Below are 5,768 nucleotides of genomic sequence, written 5' to 3' on the forward strand. Positions count from 1 at the left end.
GAGAAGGATTTCTGAGTTGTAGTGAAGTCATCACCACCGACTACTAGAAAGTGTTCAGAAGTCATTAAGAAGGCTAAGAGAATGTCAGATTATTTAGCGCCCTGATGTGTGGAGTACAAGTCACAGGAGGTTATGCAGAGGCTTTATAAAACACCGCAGGCCTCATCTGGAGTACTGTGTGTAGTTTTAGTCTCCAGGCTACAAAACAGACCTAGCAGACGTAGACAAGTCCAGTGAAGAGTGACTAGGCTAATTCTAGGGATGTCGAGGTATGAGTTATTGTGACGATGCAGGTTCTGCTCCATGCTCCTGTGGACGAAAAAGGCACACTGGAAAGCAGAGAGATAATATTTTCTCAATTCACTTTATTTATTCATTCGGAGTCGCAGTAAGTAGAGATTCAAAAGAGTATAACTTATTGCCGCAAAGCTCAATTGAACCCTGATCAAAAGCCAGGAGGGGTTTTTTATACTTCAGCATCTCATGATTAATAAGACAGAAAGAACATCCTTATCAAAACAGTAAAGTTAAACAATATGTCTGTTGAGCTAAGCATTATCTGTGTTTTGGAAGCTAAGCACAGGAGAGACGCCTTTCCATAAACTACATGTACTTTCTGCAGCCTTGTGACCTTGTCCCTGAAACATTCACTCTGAGAAAGGGAAAAACAAGAAACAGCTTACATTTTATTCATGTGGACACTATTTCTCCTGAACCCTGGAATAACATATTTTTGTTAGTTCATAAGCCAAAGCGTCTCTCACTGGCAAGTTACAAAATAGTTATTATAAAGATTCTAATTTACTAAACACACAAAATACATGGTGCTGAGGAGAACATTCTTCTTCTACATTCCCCCCTTTTTGAACCAACAAAAATATGGGTGACATAGGAGTAACAAGGGAGAGAGTAGGAGAAGGGGAAGGAGTGGAAGGAAAGGAGGAAGAAATGGGAAGCATGCATTCTTCGTGTAACATATAAGCCTTGGCCACGGAGGCAGTGAAATACTGGGACACAATATATCTAATTAGGGGGACTCTACAGTAGGCCACAAGTAACAGAATGATAAAAGCAACGGCCAGTGAAATAAAAACTGACCTGAGCCATCAGCCCCAGGGGCTAGAAATGCCAGAAGTGGTAGCTAATTTATTTGAAAGGGCAGTTAAACCTGGCAAAGCACGGTGATTGATACATCGGGAGCCGTATTATCAGGGATGCAAGTGCAGCACGCATCACCAAACATAGTACATACACCCCCCTTTTCAGCAAGGAGCATATCTAATGCTAATCAATTTTGCCAAGTCATAAGAGATGTTCTATCAACCTGTTCATGTATCCCTTCAACAGCCTCTTTAGTAAAATTCAGGAAACGCTGTTGGTTGTAATATAAGTAATTAATCTAATCTACATTTTTATTTATTGTAACTTGGGGGAAAATAGACTCAAATCCGGCAGCAACTTGATCTCGCGCTTGAAATTTATCAGGGACTCCACAAGGGACACCAATGGAATCAAAGTAAACGCCAGGGCCGTGAAGAGAGAATGTGGAGGGGTCAGCAGAGCGGGGTCGACGACGTCGGCCAGAGCTGGACGACACGCGAGGAGAATTCAAAGGGAGGAGGCGGAAAGGCATATCAAGTTGGGTTAATGCGCATGTGCCAGTCCAAACAGGGGGAAGAATATCAAGTAATTTTAATGTACTGCACATCCACCAAATATCAGCACGCGGAGTGGACACCTGTCAACAGGAAAAGTGATAATGTAGAATTAAATGAGGTGGAGTTAACCTGGAAAGTCTGGGAACAGAAGGAAGAAGGGATATGACCAACATTAGTACCTCGGAAGGGGGAACTATAATTACTAGAGAAGCAGGTATAATTGCCTTCATGAGACTGGAACATCGGGGGAGTCATTTGAGGAGTGGGGGGGAAGAGGAGAGAAAGTGTAATGCAGTTAGAGTCTTTTGGTGTGGATGGAGAGGTAAAAAGGGCAAGGAGACAAGGAAGACCAACAGGGTCAGAAATATTAGAAAGAGGGAAAGGGACAGTAGCCAAATGTGGCCTGGCCGTAGCACAGGCGTAGCAATCAGATTGATTTACTTACTTAGCCGAATATAATACCCACTGTAACCAACGGTTCTGATCGCCATAGCCAGTTTCAATTGAAAAAGTGGATGAAAGGGTGGAAATATTCATAATCTTAACAGGAGAAAAGTCTGAACCAGAAGTGGGGGAGACGGGTGTGTGTGCAGGAGAATGAGAGGTGTTAGTAACAGGATTGTCAATCTTAATTAGAAATCTCCCTAAAGGGTCTGTTCCAGATACATATGCCCCTAATATATAGGTTCCTGAGTCATGTAAAGAGGAGTTCTTCAAAATGATGATCAAGGGGTTACAATGGTTGTCAACACATTTATGAGAAGCATGTCCTTTTATGATTTTTCAAACCGTATTTTTGGGCCTCAAAAGGTTGAGAACCCCAGTCCTCAGTTCCAGTGTTAGCAAAAACCCATTGCCAGGTGTCGCAGTTACTTCCCCAATAATACCTTGAAACAGTCATACACACGTATTTGTCAGACCAGGTTCACTGGGCTTGTCGACCAGTCCCACAGTTGATAATAGAGCAGAAATCAACCTGTACTGATGTGGTGATTCCTAACAGGAAAGTCAAGGTGACCAGGGCAGTAGACAAGGGAAAAGAAAGCATAGTAGCACAGCAATCAAGGGTGCCATCTCTTGCAATGTGAGGCGTGAATCCAGGCGGGCAATCCTTCCGTTTTCACTGCATGTGGTGTGGATAGAAGAACTTGGAACGGTCCTCTCCACCTCGGCTGATGCCAATGTTTCCTCCGAGTGTCATGGACGAGGATCCAAGTGCCTAAGGGAATCGGCGTGTCTTTAGATGGAAGATTAGTCCTCCAGGCCTGGTTAACCTGCTCGTGGACTTCTTTCAGAGAAGCTCGGAGACCTGTAAGACAAGAGAGAAGATCATTGTCCACAGTATGCAGGTTAACATTTCCTATAACCATGCCCACAGGAATGGGTGTCCGGTCAGAATTTCAAACGGCGACAGTCCTAATTGCCGGTGTGTTCTTGCCCTCAATCTCATTAAGGCCAGAGGCAAAGTGTCTGGCCAGGATAAATTTGTCTGCTCACAGATTTTTTTGCTAATTTAGATTTTAGGGTGCCATTATCAATTTGCAATTTCTGTGGTATGCCCCACCTAGGAATAATTTCTTTGATTAAAGCTTTGGCTACAGTTTTAGCATCAGCGTGTTTAGAAGGAAAAAAAAAAAAAAATTCTACCCATTGGGAGAACACATCAACAATTACTAGACAATAACGGTAACCTTTAGACGGAGTTAGTTAAATGAAATCCATTTGGAGGTGTTCAAACGGACCCATTGGATTAGGTGTAACGGCGGGACTTACCTGGACTTACCTGGGTGCCCTTTCCTACATTAGACTTTTGACATAATGCACAGCGTCTGCAGAACTGCTCTGCATATGTAGAAAAACCTGCAGCTTCCCAGTGTTTTTCAACATCCTGAATCATGGCGTCCCTTCCAGCATAGTCTAGACCATGAGCGATTTTTGCCATACCTGGGAAAGAAGCCTTTGGGAGGAAAGGTTTGTTAGTTTGCCTATGGGTCCAGACTCCATAAGAGAGGGACCATTCTTTGGACCATTTTTTTTTTTTTTTTTTTTTTTTTTCTCTGTCCGTGGCTGCACTCTGTAAAGAAACAAGTTGATTATCGGGGTCCTGGTTATTTCTCTGTTGGAATAAAGAAATTGGTGTGTTATTATATGCAGCCTGTTTAGCAAAGTGATCAGCTAATTCGTTTCCTTTGCTGACAGGATCTTGTTTTCCTATGTGAGCTTGACATTTAACGATCGCTAACTTTGATGGTTTAGTTATAGCTATTAAGAGGGATTCAATCAGTTTTTGATGTTGGATCGGTTTGCCAGCGCTGGTCTTAAATCCTCTACTAAAATAGAATGAACGGTGTGAGGTACCTTTACTGTTAGGGGGCTCATGAGCACTTTGTTTGTCTGTATGTGGTTGCGTTAAAACTGCATTCATTAATCCCCCCTTTTTCGTCCACGAACACAGTGAATGGACGAGAATATGGTCAGTGAGAGTAATGCATTTTTATTATTATTTATTTATTGATTTATTTATTTTTTTTAATCACATAGAGCCTTGTCAGCCTGCTATACCACTGCATGCAGCCAGATCGCAGTGTTAGCTAGATTTTGTAAAGGCTGTGCTCCTCCTGAAAAACTTACAATCAAACAACTTCTCAGGCCGCAAGCTGGTACTACTTTTAAATAAGGAATTCATCTTACCGTGGTGCCATACATGCTAGCCTCCAGATCATGGAAAAGTCTGAGGCGGAACCGGGTCAGCGACAACAAGGAAACACTAATTTCCGTGGCGACCCAAATGCCAACTGTAAACAAAAATAATCCATCTCTGGAAACACACAGCACAACTCCACAACAAGAAAACATTCCCACCAAAAGCTATGCAGCCACAGAGAAATATGCTGACTTAACCTGTTGTTTTGTGACCGGTCTTGGAAAGTTTTGAATGATGGTTAAACGGCCGCTAGAGAGAGCTCTTGTATCGCAAGAAATGTCATGACCTAAATATTTAACGATAGCTTGAAGTAACTGCAGTTTTTTTTTTTTTTCTTTCTTCTACAATTTTTTTATGGCCATTTTCACCTAAAAAGAATAGCAATTTTCTGAGTATCATGTGCACTTGTTGTTTATTTATTTTTCTTTTCTTTTTTCTTATCTATATACTGTATCAATTTATTATCTTTTTCTGGCCAAAACCATAAACACAAGGGGCTTCAGTATATCCCTGAGGCATGACGGTCCAGGTCCATCGGCGGTTTTGAAAGGTAAAAGCAAACCAGGATTGAGAATCAGGGTGCACGGGAATGGAAAAGAAAGCGTTAGCAAGGTCAATAACAGAGAAGTACCGGTCGGACGGGGGCATCGTGGAAAGAATAGTGGAAGGATTAGGAACAATATGTGTTCTAGGAAAAAAAACCACAGAGTTAACTTGTCATAGGACCCGTCAGCCTTTTTTTACAGGAAAAAATGGGGGAGTTGACTGGAAAGTATGTAATTGGAATAATCGCTCCTCGCCTCACGAGATCAGAATGTACGGCGGCGATGCCAGCCTCTGCCTCTGGAGACAGAGGATCCTGGACACGGTACGGGCGGAAGGAAGATTTTGAGAAAATCACCAGTGGCTCAGTGTGCTATCCTTCCATAATCAATTTTTCCCTTGGGACCACAGTGCTAAGGAAACATGGGGAACCGAATCTCCTAAACAGAAAACGCTTTGTGAATATGTGAGGTGCACTGAAGCAACAGCTTTAGTAGACAACAAAAATGCATGGAATGTGCAAAGTTTCAGGGCATGTGCTGGAGGAAAGAAAAGATTCTAACCAAGGTGTGTCCACTTCAGTAGGGAAAATACTGGGCAGTACAAGGCAGGGTGTCCGGGACTTGTAAGTGAGGAAAATAGGCATGAGGGGAAAGAATGAAGGGCTTTCAAGAGGAAGGTGTGCGGGGAGATGTTCAGGGTCCAGGCTGTAAAAGAGGGCTTGGGGTGTGAAGTGTGGCACAGGAGCTTAGGAATGGAGCAGCAAAAATCCTTGTTCAGTTAAAGAAAATTGAGACTGACAATTTAAGTCATAAGATCCCATCCCAGCAGTTTCACAGGACACAAATGATTTAACAGAAAGC

This window comes from Erpetoichthys calabaricus, unplaced genomic scaffold, assembly GCF_900747795.2.
Source record: "Erpetoichthys calabaricus unplaced genomic scaffold, fErpCal1.3, whole genome shotgun sequence".
NCBI lineage: Eukaryota > Metazoa > Chordata > Cladistia > Polypteriformes > Polypteridae > Erpetoichthys > Erpetoichthys calabaricus.